Here is a 21,335-nt window from a genome sequence, read left to right on the forward strand (position 1 = left end):
ATCCTACGCAGCTGATGGAGCAAGCAGGGCAGTGGGTTCCGGAGTTTCCCTTAGGAGACACTCCTGTATGCGCTTGTGCAATTTTGTGGAGCCTTTTAAGTCTACTTTTACTAATGCCCCTTTTGATGGTTCCTCACTCTTTGGACCCAAAGTAAAAGATGCTCTCACTCGATGCAAGCAGGAAGGAAAAACTCTGTCTGCTGTTGGAGTATGATTTTCCGTACCTTCAAGACCTTATCCTAAAGGTCAGAAGAGTGGAAAAATGTGGATGTTCTTCATCTCACATTGCTGCAGTCCTAACAATTGGGTAGTCCGCTGTCCTCAGTCGGCCCGAATATCAAAGTATAAGGCTGACGTCGGTCAGGGCGCATTTGACTGACGTCAGTACGTCAGGGTACAAATGCGCATGACCGACGTCATATCCTCAGTCTTTTTTGCCGCATGGTCCGATACAGAAGCAGTGTTGCAAGTGCCGGTTGGCGTTCTGAGATTTTTCGATTAGAAGTTTCAGACCGAGTTCAAAGTTGGCTAAGTACCCCATTGGGGAATATTTTAGTTTTTTCTTGCCTCAGTCATTTACCGGATGTCAGAAAAAGTTAATATTTGCATTTCTTGTGGGAAACAGATACCGCATAAAGATTATCATACTTTGTGTATTCCTTGCTTAGGGCCTGAGCACGACATTGTTGGCTGTTGCTCTTGTGCTAGATTTAATAAACGCACTATTAAGAGAAGGTTGGATTGTGCGAGGTTAGTCTTTGGGAAGCGGTGTAACTATAACATGCCGTCGGATGCTCCGACGCCCGCTTCTTCAAAGAAGCGCAAGGACAAGGCAGTTAAGCCTAGGCTAGAGGAACCGTCTGTACCAGACGCCGGTTCTTTAGAGGTGTCGGTGGAGCCGGTCGCTCCACCGGAGGTTTCTTTGTGTTCCCAGGGGGAGACCTTGTTATTACACGATGTGGCCTCTCAGGAGACTAGTCAGGCTGAGGGGGCTTCTCATGGTGCTATACTCCCCTCCCTTCCTAAGGTGGCTAAGCCCTCTCCTTCTGTTTCGAAGGCTTCCCCCAGGGGCAGGCCAGGTTTAGCTTCAGTTAGTGTTACCCCTAGCTCTTCAGGTACTGTGCCCAAGAAGCATATGCTTAAAATGGCAGAAGATTTGATTACTTTGATTAGGGGTTCTATGCCCCCTCCTGATAAGAGGCCTAGGGTGGAGCCTGAGCTGGGGGGTTTTGAGCAGGCTTCAGATGTTTCAGAGTCTTCGGCTGAAGACTTGCAGGAGTACTCTCCTTATTCTGATTCTGATGTGGATGATTCTACTCCTTCTGCTACTCCTCCTGAGGATTTTTCCTTTTCAGAAACTCTTCATTCCATGAGGGAGCATTTTAAGTGGGAAGGTCGGGACTTCTCTGATTCCAGAAAAAGGCTTAGGGAATTTCTGTTGTTACCCCAGCATAGGCCTTTGGCTATACCTCCTGTTTTGGCTGTAGTGGAAGATGTTTTCATGGAAGCTTCTCTTAATCCTGATTCTTTGCCTCCTGCTCCTGTTAAGCCGGATAGGTATTACAGGGTGCCTGAAGCTCATAAGTATCTTTTTAAGAGTCCTAGGGCAGACCCAGAAACTGTTAGCCATGGGCCTAAAGGTGTTAAGGCTTCTGTTGTTAAGAATCCGGTTCCTGCAGACAAGGAGGCTAGGGCCTTGGATAGATGGGGCAAGAAAGTCTATACTTCTTCCACTCTTGCTATGAGGGCTCTGAATTGCCAGTTTCACATGTTGAAATACCAAAATTATCTCCTTTCGCAATTGAAATCTAAGGTTGATGCTCTGGCAGTAGGTATTGATTGTAAGGAGTTGCAAGATTTAGTGCATGTTTCTGAACAGGTGGGTAAGCATTCTTTGCAATGTGGTTTTGATGCTGTACAGGCCTCGTCTAGGGTGGCTGTCACTGGGTCAGTTCTTCGCAGGCACGCCTGGCTGAGGGATCAGAATTTGTCTGAACATGTTAAAACAAGGATTTTAGATGCTCCTTTACAATCTGACGTGTTGTTTGGTCCTCCTGTTGAGACAGTTTTAAAGAAAATGGAAGACAAGGCTAAGTCTATGCAGACTGTTAAAGAAATCCAGCCTCCAAAGTTTAGTAGAAATTGGCCTACTAAAGGGTGGACGTATCCTTCTTATGATTCACAGTCTAGGGGTAGATCTAGACGTGGTAAGGGCAGAGCTCAGGGCTCGTTCAGGCCTAGAACAGGGAGTTCTCCTGCACAGGCTTCGGGTGAGGGCAGGGGTCAGTCCTTTCGTAAGCAGACCCAATGACCTACCTTTTCAGCTGCCAGAGCCTGCTCGTCTGGCAGCACCTTTGGGGGGAAGGTTGGCACTTTTCAAAGCAAATTGGGGTTTAATTACCCAGGACAGATGGGTATTGGATATCATACACCACGGCTACAGGTTTTATTTCCATACCTTGCCTCCTTTCAAAGGCATGCCAGACGTTCCTCCTCAACAAAGAATAGAGGCTCACAAACAGGTTTCTCTGTTGCTCCGACTAGGGGCCATACAGCCGGTCCCTCTGCCAGAAGTGGGCCTAGGATTTTATTCTCGCCTGTTCCTAGTACCAAAGAAGGGGAACACGTGGAGACCAATTTTGGATTTATCTATCCTCAACACTTATCTGGACATTCCCAAGTTCAAAATGTTGACGTTGCAGCAGCTTTTACCTCTGCTGGGCAAAGATCATTGGATGGTAACTTTGGATCTCAAGGAGGCTTACCTTCATGTTCCTATCAGACTAAGTTGCAGAAAGTATCTGCGTTTTCGAGCTGGGACTTCTCACTGTCAGTTCTCTGCATTGCCCTTTGGCTTATCTACTGCGCCCAGAGTGTTCACGAAAGTTCTGGCTCCAGTGATAGCTTTCTTCAGACTAAAAGGAATACAGATCTATCCTTATTTGGACGACTGCCTAATTCTGGCTCGAGGAAGAGAAGAGCTTCTTCATCATTTGGAATATGTGATAGCAGTGCTAAGATGCCTAGGGTATTCTGTGAACGAAATAAAGTCCAGTCTAGTACCCTCTCAAGACATGTGCTTTCTGGGTGTGAGACTGAATACAGCATCCCAGATGGCCTTTTTAACCCCGGACAAACAAAAGAGTCTATCCCTTTACTTCCATCAACTATCTCATCAGTCCGGGCTGACTGCAAGGACAGTCCTTCAAGCCTTAGGGTTCATGGCATCTTGTATTCTGGTACTTCCCAATGCCAAACTGCATATGAGGAAGCTACAGTGGTATCTCAAAAATGTATGGACACAGCACTGCCAGGATCTGGACACTGTCATTCAAATAATACCTTGCATTCAAAAGGAATTTTTGTGGTGGGCTCAGGAATGTCACCTAAACAAGGGACTCTCTGTGACCCGGCCAGAGGCGAGTCAGATTTTAACGACAGATGCCTCAGACAAAGCTTGGGGAGCTCATCTAAATGGAAAGTGGATACAAAACAAGTGGCCTGTCAGACTACAACATCTACATATCAACATGAAGGAGATGTTAGCAGTCCAGTTTGCATTAATTGCTTTCAAGGAATTACTTCTTCCAGAGCAGGTGTTGATTCTAACAGACAACACAACTGTCATGTGGTACATCAACAAGCAAGGGGGAACACATTCTTATCCTCTATGCAGGCAAGCAATGATTTTGTGGGAGACTGCTCTCAGTTTACAGCTCAATCTTCAGGCAAGGTTTCTGCCAGGAGCACAGAACTCCTTAGCAGATGTGTTGAGCAGACGAATTCTGGATCCCCACGAGTGGAAATTGGATCCTCATGTATTTCAGAAATTGACAGTGTCATGGGGAACTCCAGACATAGATCTGTTCGCTTCTCCACTAAACCATCAGCTGCCAAAGTTTTGCACAAAAAGGTTTCATCCCACAGCTTGGAAAGTGGATGCTCTTTCTTTCAATTGGAGCAGTCTTCATGTGTATGCCTTTCCACCTCTGCCTCTCCTCCTAAAAGGTACTTCTAAAGGTCAGACAGGACAAGCCAAGGATGATTTTAATAGCTCCAGATTGGCCTCGACAACACTGGTACCCATTACTGAGAAGTCTGGTATGGAAACCTCCATGGCCTTTGCCTTCGATTCCACACCTGTTGTCGCAGGAGGACAGCCATTTGCTAAATGTCAAGCTTCACTCTCTGCACCTAACAGCCTGGCATATTCTGTTTTGCACCATAGTGGGCCTCCACTTCCTCAGCAAGTTTTAAATGTTATTTTGGAAGCTAGGAGGCCTAGTACAAGGAAAGTGTCATGAGACAAATGGAAGAGATTTTTGTTTTGGAGTGCAGCAAAAGATTTTGATGTTTCTGAGCCTAATTTGTGTGTGGCTCTTCAATATCTTACTGAGTTGCTAGACAAAGGTTTGTCTTTCTCTTCTGTTAAAGTTCATGCTGCGGCAATTTCAGCTCACTATGATTGTAACCCACCATTGTTTTCTCATCCTTTGTTCAAGCAATTTCTTAGAGGGGCAAAGAATATAAGACCCCCACGAAGAGCTCCTACTCCTGCTTGGGATCTCAATTTTGTGTTGGAGAAACTCACTCTACAACCTTTTGAGCCTGCAGCTACTGCTGAGTTGAAATATTTATCATGGAAGACTGCTTTTTTGTTGGCCATTACCTCTGCAAGAAGGGTTTCTGAATTACAGGCCCTTATGGCGGTTGAGCCTTTCTTGATTTTCCATAAGGATAGGGTATCATTACGTACTAATCCTTCCTTTATGCCTAAGGTGGTTTCTAGTGTGGCTTTAAACCAAACTATTCATTTGCCTACCTTTTATGCAAATCCCCAAAATAAAGGGGAAAAGATTTTGCACACTTTAGATGTCCACAGGCAGTTGCATTATTATTTGGACAGAACTAAAGGTTTCAGGCAATCTCAGCAGTTGTTTGTTTCTTTTGCTTTAAGTTCTCAGGGCAAGCCTGTATCAAAACAAACTATTTCTAAGTGGATTGGGTTTTGCATTGCTTTCTGTTATTCCCATCATGGCAAGGAGATTCCAGCTGGGATTAGGCCTCATTCCACTAGGGCTACTGCCACTTCAACAGCTTTTTTGAGGGGAGTGGCAACCAAGGATATTTTGGAGGCAGCTACTTGGAGTTCTGTGCATACTTTCTCTAAGCATTATCACCTGCCACTTTACTCTAAGTCCAGGGCTGGTTTTGCCACTGCTGTTTTGCAGGGCATTTTGGCAGCTCCTGCTTCCTTGTAGTTAGCCATCCTCCCTTACCTCTGCTTTGGGATTCTACCCAATTGTTAGGACTGCAGCAATGTGAGATGAAGAACATAGTACAGTTTTGTACCTACCATAAATGTAGATGTTCGAAGATCCACATTGCTGCAGTCCAATTTACCCTCCCTCCTTCCCCTCTGTAGTTAGAGATGGTTGTGTGGGTTGGGTTGTACTTTTTGTGTATATTGTATATGTTGTACATATAGTTAGTGCAAGGGTGGTTGGTTGGTTGTTTGCTGTCTTTTGGTTTTGACCTTTATTTTTAGGGTCTTCTGACATCTGGGGCAAGAAAAGACTGAGGATATGACGTCGGTCATGCGCATTTGTACCCTGACGTACTGACGTCAGTCAAATGCGCCCTGACCGACGTCAGCCTTATACTTTGATATTCGGGCCGACCGAGGACAGCGGACTACCCAATTGTTAGGAGTGCAGCAATGTGGATCTTCGAACATCTACATTTATGGTAGGTACAAAACTGTACTTTCAAAAGATCCCAGAGAGTTTTCCAGGATGCATGCGGTGATTCCTTCTCCAGAGGCAGAGCGGGAGGTAACAATGGTAGACACCACCCCAGAGGCAGAGGGGGCCCGCAGAACCAGGGTGACTGTAATTCCTTTTGCGGACGTTCTTATCAGCACTCCTGAAAGGAGACCCGACTGCTCTACTCTGGAGGCAGTCGGGGGTGTTTATCTATATACCCAGAAGCCTGGCAAACTATTACAAGAGACAAGTGGGTACTAAAAATAATATCCAGAGGATATTTCTTTCCATTCTCCAATCCTGTTCCACAGACCAGAACAATCCCAGATGTTCCACCCAATCTAAGGGAGCAAGCAACTATAGAGATTCAAAAGTTGCTGCACAAAAGAGTCATCCAAGAAGTCCCCGCAGACCAAATAGGATTCGGAACTTACTCAAGATTCTTTTTGGTGCCAAAAAGAACAGGGGACTGGAGACCCATGTTAGACCTAAGCAAATTAAATGAATCTATGAAGAAGTCAAAGTTCTGAATGGTGACACTGCAGTCTATACTTCCCTTTTTAGGGAAAGACGATTGGGTGTGCTCGATAGATCTTCAAGATGTTTACTACCACGTAAAAATGGGCAGGACATCGAGAAGGTGCTTACGCTTCTGGTTAGGAGCCAGTCATTATCAGTTCCGAGCTCTTGCCAAGAAAGGGTCTACCTACAGCCCCCAGAGTGTTCACTAAATGCATGGCAGTAGTCACAGCTCACCAGAAGCTTCTGGGATTCCAAGTGTTTCCCTATTTAGTCGACTGGCTCCTATCTGCCACCACCAAGCATCTACTCCAACAAGCCAGGGATCTAATTTTGGAGGTTTGCATTCAGTTGGGTATTACAGTCAACTTTCAAAAATCTGCCTTGTTGCCCTGTCAACATATTACATTTACAGGTGCAAATCTAGACACTGCTTCTATGGTAGCACGTCTTCCAACAGACAGAGTTGCAGGACTCAGACAGCAGACACTTTATCTTCTTCCCAAGACCAAAGTGAAAGCAAAGATAATTTTAAGATTATTAGGGATAATGGCTTCCACAATTACACGGGTTCCTCTTGCCAAAATGCACATGAGGATCCTTCAATGTCTGTTGTTTTCCCAATGGTCACTTCAAGAGCTTCCTATGTCTCACCCAATCAGGTTAACAGAATCATGCAAAAACGACTTAAGATGGTGGATACACTCCAGCCATGTGACCATAGGGAGACCCTTTGTTTCCACAACAACCCATAGCTACAGTGACCATGGATGCTTCCCAGATAGGGTGGGGGGAGCATTATCTGGGGAGAACAGTCCAAGGTACATGGCAAGAACACGAGGCTCACTTGCATATAAATGTCCTAGAGATGAGAGCAGTGCTTCTTGCATTGCAAGCACTGCACAACTCTCTCCCTCTATGGACAGTTGCGATACATTCAGACAATATGTCTGTGATTTGGTAATAAACAAGTAGGGGAGGACCAGATCTTACCCCCTTTGTCGTGAGGCCCTAAGAGTTTGGCACTGGGCAGTTTCTTCCCAGCGTTTTCTAATAGCAACGCACATTCCAGGGAAGTCCATCTTGATAGCAGGCAAGCTGAGCAGGGCAATTTCAATGCCTCACGAGTGGTGTCTCAATCAAAATGCAGCGGAAAGGATTTTCCAAATATGGGGTCTGCCTTGCTGCAATCATTTTGCCACTCCCTTGAATGCCAAGTTCAGCAACTACTTTACCCTAATCCCCCCTCCAGGGGAGACAGTGAGAGATGCATTTGCTCACTATTGACCCTTGGGACTTCTGTATGCCTTTCCTCCGTTTCCTCTCATTTCCAGAGTCATTCAGAAAGCTCAGTCCTTGGGAAGCAGGATAATTGTCATTTCTCCTTACTGGCGTCAAGTTTGGTTCCCCTTCCTTTGGTCTCATCTTCAGGAGAAGCCTTGGACTCTGGACCCAGTTCCAGACCTTCTGAGACATATGTCAGGTGCGCTTCATCCTTCTCTCCACACCCTAAAATTGACAGCTTGGCTGCTCCACTTCCCAATTTCCTTGAAAATGAACCACAAACCAAGAAAATTCCAAAAAGGTGGACCAAAAACAGGAACCCAAACTGCTTGGATACAATAATTCACCAAGGCAAAAAAATGTCCTTAGATTTTGCACTCGCCAGTAGAAACCACCGAAAAAAGAGGCTAAATTCAAATGTTTATTTAAAGCGCTTTTCGTTTGCCTCATACGCAAACTTCTTCAGAAACACAATACATCCATCCACATACATTAAATAGTGTGACATCATCATTAAATGCATATCAATTAAATTAATTAATTAGGCTCTTTTAAATCAATCACACACAACTACTAACCATGCTTAAAGAGCAAGGAAATAAATTGCTCATAAAAACAAGTATAAAAATCTATGTATATAATATATTGCTTATAACTGAAAAAACATATACTATTGATCGGAACCTGTCCACTCAACCTAATGATTATTTGAAATAAACATTGTTTTAACATCCACAGTCTCACTTACTTAAAAAGAACTGTAATAATTATAAAAATCAATATTGGATGTAAAAATTAAGTAATAATAATAATAAAATAACCCTGTCAGTAACAACAGGTTAAGTATAAAACCAAATAATACTCTACTGGACAAACTTTCTCCATTCAAATTTAAACATACCCATTTAAAACAAGTTTAAACTACAATGACTGATAGTCCTACTTGTATGCTCATGTCAGTCAGATAGAGTACTAAAAAATGGTTTAAAATAACATCAAAAACATGCAAAATGTATATACATGTGAAATGAATATGAATATATGATTTCCTAACCTATCTCTTTAGGCTAAGAAGCTTAAGAACGCTGGAAATCGTACAAGCTTCATTCAACCCTGGCAGATGATATGCTTCCAGCCTAATCTGCCAATGTAGCTCTTTTTCCAACAATTTAAGTTGTGTGGGTCTTCCCCTGCTATCTTGTACTACTTGTTCAATCGCAATAAACTTAAACTGGTGAGAAGGGTGGTCAATTATATGCTTGGCCAATGCGTTGGTTTCTTTGCGTTTTCTTATGGTGTACATATGCTCATAAATTCGATCCTTGAGAGTCATTCAGAAAGCTCAGTCCTTGGGAAGCAGGATAATTGTCATTTCTCCTTACTGGCGTCAAGTTTGGTTCCCCTTCCTTTGGTCTCATCTTCAGGAGAAGCCTTGGACTCTGGACCCAGTTCCAGACCTTCTGAGACATATGTCAGGTGCGCTTCATCCTTCTCTCCACACCCTAAAATTGACAGCTTGGCTGCTCCACTTCCCAATTTAGACAGGCATCAGAACTTTACTCCTACATATCTTAATGTCCTCTCATAAAGCTTCCACTAGAAAACTGTTTTAGCAAATGGAAAAGGTTTTCCCTCTGGGCTCAAAACAGGAACATTGATCCCTTTTCTGCGCCCATCCACTCTATTTTGGGATTTTTGGTGGAACTCTTCCAACAAGGTTCAGCTGCAGCAACTATCAGAGTGCAACTTGCTGCAATCCAAATTTCCACATTGGTGATTCTATCTCGAACTTAATGTCACACATGTTGTGTAGAGCCTTCTTGAAAGGTGCCTCCTTATTAAGACCAAGGAACTCCTTTCTCCTTGGGATTTAAATTTTGTTCTATTTCACCTGACGTTACCACCTTTTGAACCCTCATCATCTTCAGACCTCAAGTTCCTTTCCTGGAAGACCATTTTTCTGGTGGCTATAACATCTGCTAGAAGAGTATCAGAGTTGCAAGCTCTATCTGTTAAACCACCATATTTGATATTTCATAAGGATAAGGTATCCTTGCGAACTAATCCATCATTTTCACCCAAAGTCTCTTTTCTTCAACTAATATAAATCAATCTATTGAGCTTCCAGTGTTCTTTCCTAATCACAGCAACAAGGCAAAATACAAATTACATCAACTAGACGTGCACAGACAACTCAGATTCTATTTGCATAGGACGAAAGATTTTAGAAAAACTGACCAGTTATTCGTATCGTTCTCTGGTGCAAAAAAGGGTAGCTCAGTTTCAAAAACTACTTTTTCCAACTGGCTCTCAAACTGCATTACATTCATTTTTACTTCAAATAACAGAGATTTACAATTCAAGGTGAAGGCTCATTCCACTAGAGCAATGGCTACGTCTTCTACCTTTCAAGCCAGAATTCCTATGGATAATATTTGTGCAGCAGCTACTTGGACCACTCCTCATACATTTATCACACATTACAAAGTGGATTTGGCCTCCAGGGATAGAGCCTCCTTTGGTTCCACTGTGCTTAAAGGTGTGCTCTCGTGAGCCACCCAGGGAAAAAGTGCTAGGGACGCTGTCCCATAAGAATAAAGGCAAGATAGGACAACATAACATAAAGAAGTTATGTACTCACCATAACATTCCATGTTTGTTGTCCATCTCGCCATTCATTCTTATGAACCCTCCCTCCTTCCCCCTTCCAAAGACTCCTTGTGGACCTGGTGGATGTTTTTACTACCCTCAGAAGTTTTTTGTTTCAGTTTGTTTCTTCTTCCATTGGGGATGATATATATGTGTGTGTGTTGTTGTGTGTGTGTGTGTATGTATACACACATATATATATATATATATATATATATATATATATATATATATATATATGGATTCAATATACAATCTCGAAATACTGAAATGTCGAATTTCAGTATTTCGAGACTGAATAGTGGAAAACACACAAACACGAAAACCCAAAATCACGAATACCACAACCACGACCATTCACACACACATACACCTACCTAACTAAACAAACATAACACACACAAACACACCTAACCTACCTATAAGCAGAGGGGCAAGCACCCCTGCGCCCCCACACCCTCTCACTTATATATTCTAACTCAGAGGTCGCACTAAACACACACAAAACACCACCGCACGCATACATACACACACACACACACACACACACACACACACACACACACACACACACACTAAAATCCCTACCCAGTATCCTGAAATACAGAACACTTACCTGAAACCCCAGATAAATCCACAAACTGCACCACATATCATGAACGCGACACCACGATAGCGGCAGGTTCGAAATTTGCGGATTCAACACTTCCACATTCCGAGTAGTTGCACTTTCCACTATACGGTCTAGACGTACTGAAATTGAACATTTCACTATGTCGAGATTGTTTAGTGAAGCCATATATATATATATATATATATATATATATATATATATATATATATTTATATACATAGTTATTACAATTCGTTTAGTAGTAGCAGCAGCAAACAAGATCTGGGGAATTACACCACCTGATTATGTGATACCTACTTGCCACGAGCCAAGTTTGAGTCTTTCAGCTCTGTATTCGGCCAAGTCGGAGCTGTGAATCGGCTCCGAACCCATCACTGTAAGAATGAATGGCGAGATGGACAACAAACATGGAACATTATGGTGAGTACATAACTTTGCTTTCATTTTCATGACTTCCAGAAATGGGGACCACAAACTGGTCACGAATGTCTTGGTGACTCTCTACCTGCATAGCAAATGAAGATCATAAAAGAGGGTGCCATCAGTGACCGTTTCCAGAAACCGTGACTTAAAACTAGCTTGTAAGGTACCAAAGATGTATTCTATGCTAATGCTTAAGAACTTCAAGATGTGAAGCAGACGCATGCGGTTGAATCTGTATCTCACATCTCTCATGTAATATTGAAGAAAAACGATTTCTTAGAACCAGATGGTATGATTATGTCAGAGACATGGCGGTTTACATTTAATAAAATTAATAGTATGCAAGACTTATTTAGCTGGGCAGTTAGAAAAAGTTTTTCTTATTATAAGTCTGTATTTGTGGAAGGCTGTGTAGAACATGTGACCATTTCTTTTGGTAAGGATGTAGTACAGATCAGAAAGAAGACTGGATGTTATAATTAAATCAAAAGGTGCTTCGGCAAAATTTTAGTTAAGGGTGTGCACACTTATGCAACCAGCTTATTGTATGTTTTTTGTTTTTTCCTGTAACAGATTTGTTTGTTTTTCAATTGAATTGTGCTCGTTATAGTCACATTAAAGGTGATAAAAGCTTTGAAATGATTTATTGTGGTCTCATTTTGTAAATCACAAAAACATATTTTTTTAACCGGGGTGTGTACACTTTTTATATCCACTTAAGTTGCCTGTAACTTGCTCTTGCTGTTCCTCCTACGTTTTCTAAAACTATTGCCCGATTATCCCATCAGACATGTTTCAGGATTAAACTAGAGCCACTGTTATTAGCAGACTATTCTCAGGGATGCATGTATATGGCAACATATCATTTTCACACGTGTATTCAGCCTGATACAGTATAAATGATGATAAATTTCAGTTAATGTGAGTTCAGGCTGTGTTGTATGCATTTCTTTTTCATAAGAATTGAAGTTCCCTATCAGGAAAAGATGGATCAGTGTAGACCTATAAGTAATCATATTGTTGTCCAAGATAGTTTGGGGAAATAACTTATGTAATCATCTCATCTCTCTTCAGACTGATCCAACAGAAGTCTATAATAAGCCAGCAGTGAAACAGTTTATGCTTGTTAAACCCATGTATGTGTTTTCCATTGAGAAGGATGGTTGTTATTCTATATTTTTAGCAATAAATAGTTCAATATAATTCAAGAGAACTGCAGGATTATCTTCAAGGACTTGGGTTGGTTTCACTTCCTGACCAATATTTGTCTATGTTTTCATTTGAAGGACATGGACATCTGCAAGTGCCATCATATTTTGTGTTTAGTATAGCTTCTACTCCATTAATTCTGATTTTTTAAAAAGGCTGTTTTAAGCAGCAGGGCAAATTATGTACTTCTGACCTAAGTCTCTGACTCTTCAGTTTAGAAGTTAAAATTTTAATCATTCTTGGCAAAGTTTTCTCCTATTAATTATTGATTATGTTGAAAAAGTAAGTTTAACAACTACAGAACAGCATAACCAAAATTTAAACACAAGCTATGAATATGCAATTTTAGGACCTCTGCTAAAGCCTTCAGTGGAATCTACATATCTTGATAAAAAAAAATACTTCACTTAAAATGTAGATAATGACATAAACAATCCTATTAGCCAGTCATTCTACTCAAATTTACCTTATTTAATCTATTAGATTTCAGAATCCTATGTTTAATTGTGTAAACTGCTCCTTTAACTTCTGTTTCACTACCCTTTTTATTGCAAACTTATTTTCCTAAGATGCTTGCTGTTAATAGATTAATATTAGCAGAATGTCAAGTATTAAAATGAACATAATGGGGACTTTCATTTTAAATGTTGCAAAAATGTCTTCTCATTATTATTCTAGGACTCATCAGTGTGAGTTCTGAAATTACCAAAACAACAAAAAAAAGCTATGCAGATGCAGGCAGAAGGCAAATGTCAAGCATCACTTTTCTCCTGTAAAATTATTTTGCAGGGAAACAAGCCCCCTGCACCCCCAATGTGTGTGTGTATGGGGGGGGCAAGACCCACAAACTTATATATGCTAACTCTTGAGACTGATGTACTTTGGAGAAAAAGCAGTGCTTTGTGAAATGGCAGTCAGGCTTAGTACACCACCAGAGCAGCTCTGAACTTCATATTTGAATCCGTATTTGCTTCCCTTTGTGATGAGCTTTTGTAGTGCATAGTGTATATCTCCTGCAAAGAACATTCTGCTAAAATTATCAAGAGGCACTGAGAAATCCGATTTGTCCTTATTAGCAGACAAACCTGCACAGACTGCTTCAATTCCACATATGGAATGCTATGCCTTAGTTCCTGTATTATTTTGGCTGTTGATGCACGTGTATATTCAAAGAAAAAAATATAAATGATGTACATAAGGCACTCCAGCCAGTTATTAATACTGAAACCAAGCAATGTGAATCAGCAGTACAAACCGTTACACCACTGTGGCACATTGCATTCTAATGTACAAAAGGCACTGTGCTGATGCTTACACTGTTTAGAGTAGCAGATATGTTTACAGTGTCATCATTAATAGCATTTGTGTGTGTGTGTTGCCCTTTATGTGCCAGTATGAGTCACTTTATTCTTATCTATTACCCTATGTCTGCATGTGGTGGTTGGTCATGGAAGAAATTATCTAGTGTTTGTCTGTTTTCACTTTAGGTGAGCCATTGTTCTACTTTCATAATAAAAATGAACTGGTCTGCCTTTTTAAATCTCCATTGTTGTACCAATTACATACATATACACAAGTGAAAGGCTAACATTACCTCTTATTTAGGCACTTTTGTACCAGGTAACTGAGTAAACCTTTTATAGATGTTACAGTATAACCATATTTTAAAGTACCTTTTGAACATTTTTTTCTAGGTAATTTTGTACCCATGCCTCCTGACTCGAAAACCTCCCCCTTCTTGATTGAGCACATTCATTACCTTGTACTGGGGGAGTTACCTAGCAGATGTACAAGGAATAGAGCTGTTGGGGTACAGCTTTGATGGATAACTCCCCATCACTATCCTGGTTATGAGAACATTTGCAGTGGCTTGGACCCTTCCCCCTGTGAAGGGAGGCAAAATGCCATCTTCACTGCAGAGGCTCAAAGTAACTTCCCTTTTGAGTGCACAGTCTATACTAGTTTTTACAGGTGCCACCAGGTAGGAGACTTCCAAGATAGATTCACACTGATCAACAGCTTAATTCCAACTCTGCCACTCTTAAAAAAAAAAAAAAAAAAAAAAAAAAACTGAGAAATAAGAGCCAATGATAATGTCAACTTGAATAAAATTCACTTACTGGCTTGTGAGTAAACTTCCTGGATGCCAACAAAAAAAAAAAAAAATTAGAGAACCTGAAAGAAAATCGACCATAAAATGTGAAGAGGAAATACTGGCTGGGAACAATCCTACAGCTGCTGGGGAAAAAAGCAGTTCAAGCTTCAGCTTTAGTACAAGAGATGGCTTCCAGTAATTCAGAGGAAAAGTTTATCATATGTACTCAGAAGTGATTAAAATAAATTAAACATTAAAGGAGTACTTCAACTCAAATAACAAACGGCTGGAAAAAATAGAAGAAGCTTTAGCTAACTATTCGGATGAACTGACAAAACTGCAAAAATCATGGGTTGAAGTGAAGGAAATGCTTTCTGAGTATGAGACTTTTCAAGAAGAGCTGTTTCAAAAAATGATAGAATTAAATGACCACACAGAGAAAACCTAAGATTTTTTGCTGTGCCAGAGAAATTGGAAGGAACAGATTATATTAATTCTATAAAAGCACAGTTAAGCAACTGGACTAGTATTCCACAGCAGGATTTGTTAATCAAAGGGGCACATCAAGTGTATGCTCCAAATTTGGCCATGAGAAAGCAACCAAGACCTGTATTAGTAAAGATGCAATCATACCATCATAACGAGTAGACCCTGGCAAAACTGTGGAAGAAGGGAAAAATATTAAAAATTGCAGACTAACTCAAAAAAACAAGCCACCCTGGTGGAATAGCAAAATCAATCGGATGTATAACAGGAGGAAGAAAGTCATGGCAAAAATTAGGAGGTGCAACACCCAGCAGGATAAAAGCACTCTAAACTAAACAAACAACTCGGAGGACAAATAAAGTCTACCAAAGCCGAATTTGCAGTAAGTTTGGCCTCCCAGGCCAAGGATAACCACAGAGTATTCTTTAGCTATGTCCGCAACCTCAAAGGCAATACACAATTGTGTGCAGAGCTCATTGTAAATGGAGCCACCTATACTGAGCCAGAAGATATAGCAAACCTCCTAGCTGATAAATTCAGCTCCAACTTTACTCTTCTCCCCCTCAACTTTCCAAGGAAATATCATCAAATTTAACTCCCACTGCTATCACTAGGGAACAGTTCCTTAATGCTCTCTCTAAGACCAAGAACACTGCATCATTGGGCCCAGACAATATCCCAGGATGCCTTCTAAATAGCATGAAACATGACCTATCAGGGCCTGTGGAATTGCAGTTTATTTTATTTTACATTTGTTGACCGGGAATGTTTGACTGAGTTGAAGCCCTTTTTCAGCAGAGGCCCGGGGAGAAAAGCTCCAGTAAATACATATAGTAATCAGTTTAACTGTAGCCTCCAAATAGGTTTGTGCCTCATGAATGTAGAAAGGCAACAGTCATGCTTCTGCACAAAGGTGGGCCATATACAGACCCAGGAAACTACAGACCCATAAGTCTCACTAGTCTTGTATGTAAAGCCATGGAAATAGCTATCATGGAGATGATCAATAGAGATGCACTAAATCTCCAAATACTGGAGCCAACCCAGTTTGGTTTCGTAAAAGGCAGATCATGCCTACTCAACCTGGTGGACTTCTTTGAAAAGGTTACCAAAGCAATGGATGAGGGTAGAATCATTCACACTGCCTACCTTGACCTGGCCAAGTCATTTGACACAGTACCTCACTTGGGTATTTTTGACAAACTCAAGAGGTTAGGTACAAGCCTGTATGTCACCCAGTGGATAGCCAGCTGGCTCACAGATATGACCCAAGAAGTTAGAATTGGTGAGTCCACCTCTACAAAAAGGCCAGTCACAATTGGAGTCCATCAGGGATCAGTCCTTGGACTGCTCCTTTTTGGCGTTTACTTCTCAGAAGTCAAGACCAGTGTCAGTGGTCTCCGGCTGAGTAAATTTGCAGATGCTTACAAAGTTGGATCTGTCTTGACTCTCACACTGACATAAATGTTCTCCTGGAGGGGCTGACACAGACAAACAACTGGTGTCAGAGTCATGAACTAAAACTAAATGTCAAGAAATGCATAATAGTATCCTTTGGGAAGTCATTCATCCCTGGTAATTATCATATTGGCAACACACCCTTTAGAGTTGACCCAGTAGTCAGAGACTTGGAGACACATATAGATAGTAGTCTAACCTTTGATCATCATGTGTCTACAGTGGTGAGGAAATCATTCTATGTTGCACAACTTATAAACAAAGGTATGGCATCTAAGTCCAAGGAAGTCATTGCTCCACTGTATTCAGCATTCATCAGACCTATCATTGAGTGCAATGCCCTCTTAGGTATGTACCTAACCAGGCATATCCAACAACTGGACCATCCACAGAGGTTCCTAACTAAAAGAATACAGGGCATAAGTAATGCATCCTATGCAGATTGCCTCAAGGCCCTATCCCTGTATTGTCTCCTGCAGGCTTTTGAGGAGCGATCTATGCCTGACATACAGTGCATTGTCAAACCCCACTCTGATGGACCTCCTGAATATCCACAACACAAACAGTACCAGAATCACCCATTCTGAAGACTCAAACTTTGCCTGTGATATAAATAGGACCTGTTGGAGAGAGAGGTATGTGTCCCAGAGACTACCCCATCTATGGAACAGGCTCCCCATCCATATGAGCAGAGTTCCTCCCTAATCCAGTTCAAGTGCAACTTGGACAATTGGATGGGAAACTGGAAATTCATCCCTGGTTTGGCACCTATGTCTCTGATGCAAACAGGTAACCTGTAAATGGTTCATCTCCCAGGCCCATGCTTACACTTATCAAGGGTATCAGAACTCGTCAAAGATTTGGAATGCATACCTAGGCTTAAAAAGGCCCTTATGGTCGTTAGCCTAGTAAACACCTATGAACCTATGAGACAACAGAAAGTTCATGGAAAATTATTATTCACTGAACACCAGGAAAAAGAGAACCAAATGTATTCCAGCAAACAGGAAATGTTGGGAGGCAAGTGTGAGAGTTAAGCTGCTGTATCCAGCTGTCTTCAGAATATTTCTTTCCTTGAGAATCAAATCCTTTTTATGCAGAACAGACTAAGGAGGAATTAAAGTTTAATCAACAAAAAATGAGCCATCAAAAAAGATGGGAACTCTGCTTCTCATTTTTATGACAATAAAGTTCATAGAGAGACTTTTTTAGTGAAATCTGTTCTAATCTACCAAAGGAAATGCTTGAGAAGCAAAAAAAAGTACAAGAGTTGACTAGAAAAATTAGGAGTACCTTAGACTTGAACCAGAGTCTGGTGCTGGATGATGGAAATGAACAGGAAGAAGACAAGCAACACTGAAATGTGTGAATAAATAGGAAACTAAAAAGCATTGCTCATATGGCTTTTTAAGAAAAAGCAGCTGAGAAGGACTGGACTTTTGTTGACATTGTTGAACTTGTGGGTTGATTGTAAAGCATGTACTTTACTTTGTCATTAATGTTTACAAGGACACGAAATGGAGAAAAGAAATTGTAAGGAAAATAGTTTTTATTAATATTTGTATAAAAATTTCATGATGTAATATGCATATTATATATAGTAAAGCAGTTTTCTGTAGTGGATAGTCAAGTATTTTAAATGAGGGGGAGTCTCTTCAGTGATTCTTTTGTGTGTTAAAGGTATTAAAGTAAACAAGCACTTTTTTAGTTGTAAGAAATATAGGCTTTACAGTACAACAAGAGAAGAAAGACGTGATAAAAACAAGTTTAATATTTATATGCTGTGATCTTTGGCTGGTGGGATGGGGTGTAAAAGTGTACTGATTATATTGTATGTAGAATTAAAATATTTTCTCTTATTTTTAAAACTGTGAATGTTTAGATTAATGCTCTAGGCTTAAGGTATAAACAAGTGTCTGCAAAGGTATTAGCTTGTTTCTTTCATTAGAAAATGTTCAGTGGGAATTAAGAACTCTGCAGCTGAAGATTCTGATCTGGGTGAAGTTTAAAAATTCTTTGCTGACTACTTTTGCATGGAAGTGAGCTGTTAGCACATGTAAGTGATTAATCTTGAAAATTATGAGCACCCTTTTCATCAGTGAAAAATAGTGTGAAATTATGGAAAGTGAATAAGAGATCGTAAGAGATCCCATTCTCTCTAGCAGCCTTAATACTTTAATGCATTTAACAGAATAGTATACAGTTTAGATTTGTTTAAAAATAGCCAGTGAACTTTGTCTTAGAGCTAAACGTTAATGTTTTCTGAAAGCTATTTTTCACATATGGGAGGAGAATGGAGATGAGAAAAGAACAGACAAAAATCAATTTAAGTGGGTACACAGGCTGTAATATGTGCCTTAGCATGAGTAGCCTTAGTTATTGGTTAAGTAATGCCACTGAGTGCAATTTTGAGTAGGTATTACTATCTAGAGGGTTAAATTTTATTTTTTTAAATGAACATAGTTTTGTGTTTGTTTTAAGTTGTTAGGAGATGGGGTGTTTTGAAACTGTATTTTTTTTGAGGGTTTTCATTAAAACAAGTCTTGAAAAATGTGATGTATTTTCAAATGGAGATGTGAAGAAACAACTGCTAAAAATATCACCCCGCCAAATATTGGAAATACGCATCCAAAAATAAAGCTGACATATAATAGATGGGTACAACAGCTGTGTGTCATAGTGGCTAAGCTATCTATATTATCCTGGAACATAAATGTCTTTACAGACAGACAAAAAAAAAAAAAAAAGAGTATCGGATTATATTAAGAAATGCAGAATGTAGATAGCAATGCTGCAGGTGACACATTTAGAAAGAAATGAGTATGTACATTTGTCAAAGAAAGGATTTCAGGAAGGATATTCAGCAGAATAAAGGAAAGTGAAGTAATTATACTAGTTGCTACAGGGGCTCCAATAGTAATTTGAAGAGGAAACAAAGACAATAATGGTAGATTTGTGATAGTAACAGGCTATTGGCAAGGGAGGCGATGCCACTGAAAACTGCTATTATGGAGTTTTAAGAAATTTCTGGTAGAAATATTCAGCTTTCAACAAGTAATAGTGCTTATATGTGGGGGACTAGAACTTGATTACATATAGCGAGGATTAGGGGACATAGAAAACAAAATGTAAGGTACACGTCTGAAGAAATTTGTAAATGTATTTTGTATAGAAGATGTGAATTCATTAGTAAGAAGTTGGACCCAATTTACATATTCCCCAAGGTACATTAACTGGTCTAGACAAGATAGAAATCATATTTCTCGGGAATGTGCATTTAATTTAGACTTCACAAAACATCCAATAATTATTCCAGATCATGTTCCAATAAAAAAATAAAAATAAAAATGAAGTAAAAATGAGACACTGACATTTTCCACCTACCTGGTAAAGAGAGGAATTTAAGGAATGGGTAGAGGAAATTATTTGAGAGTTGTTAGTTCAAACAGAAATATCTTCAAAAGTTATATCTAGTGACTGGGATAAAATGAAAATAGACTTTAAAAATAGTGTAGAAATAGAAGAAAGAGAAATAGTGAAGTAATAATTACTTAGAGGAACTGCGAAAGGACAAAGTATTTCAGAATAAGGGGGAATCTCATAGAATAAGAAGAGGCATGAATGCAGAGTACTAAAGTGAAAATTAGGGAGTATCTAGATAATATGCATAACTTTAAAAAGATGGCTATTGAGCAACTGTTTTTGATTATAACTATAGAGCACAAAAATGCTTAGCATAATAACTTAGGTAACAGAAAGTAGAAAGGTTTGTTGCCAGACTTACAGAGCCTATAACAAGAAAAATAACCAGAGATCCTATAGAGGTATTAGAGATGCTTAGAAAATGTTATAACAAATTGCCAGACTTACAGAGCCTATAACAAGAAAAATAACCAGAGATCCTATAGAGGTATTAGAGATAATTAGAAAATGTTATAACAAATTGTATAAAGTAGAGAAATGTGGAAATAAGTAGCACAAATAAAAATATTTATGGAAGACATATTATGTTAGAGGTAGATGAGGCTCAGTAATAGTTAAGATAGGAGGAGACAAGTTAAAAACAGTGATGTATATGTTCAGGAATATCTCCATGAACAGATGATATTCCTGTGAATTTTGGAAGTTAGGATGGAAAAAGTGATAAAGGTGTGGAATGTTTTATTTAAGTGTTTTAAAATGAGAAGAAACAGACCTAGCTTCATGTAGACCTGTGTCAATTACAACCATGTGTTTATGTCAGTACTAGCTAAACAGATGGCAAAGGTGCTGTGATGGGGAGGAAAACATTTGCGAGCTTTAATAGAACAATGATCTAGAGGGAACCCAAATGTAAGAAAATGCTGCTGTTCTCAGTTGGTGTTGATGCAGAGAAAACATTTGGTAGATTAAGCTGGGATTTTAAGCAAGGCAATGGAACCATTTGCATTCCTGATGGATAATAGGGAAATTAGAAGGATATGAAGGAAGTGAGGTGAGAATTAAAGTGGGAGAGTTCCTGTCTGATAAGTTATGTTTGAACCAAGGAACCAAACAAGGATGTCTTCATTCCCTTTTATTTGCTTTATATTTAGAGCCATTGGCACATAAAATAAGAGACTCAGAAATGCAAGGATATAATTGGTACAGTAATGAAAATAAGTTTGCTTTATTTGCAGATGATATTTTGTGTCTGATAAATCAAGAAAAGGACATTTCAGTGTTGTGGAACGTTTTTAGACAGCTTCAAGTCTTTTTGGGATATAAAATGAATGAAGACAAAATAATGGTTGAAGACGTAAACTATGTACCCTCACTGGAGTTGGTTCAGTAA

The 21,335-nt window shown here is 39.9% G+C and overlaps 1 protein-coding gene across 4 annotated transcripts in view; it reads left to right on the plus strand.

Moving 5' to 3' along the window:
• The window catches only part of ARNT2 (aryl hydrocarbon receptor nuclear translocator 2), a 2,296,360-nt gene that overhangs the window by 523,356 nt on the left and 1,751,669 nt on the right, over nt 1-21,335 (plus strand). The gene's annotated exons all lie outside the window — the stretch shown is intronic.

This window comes from Protopterus annectens, chromosome 7.part0 (genome assembly GCF_019279795.1).
Source record: "Protopterus annectens isolate FY-2018-M chromosome 7.part0, PAN1.0, whole genome shotgun sequence".
Lineage (NCBI taxonomy): Eukaryota > Metazoa > Chordata > Ceratodontiformes > Protopteridae > Protopterus > Protopterus annectens.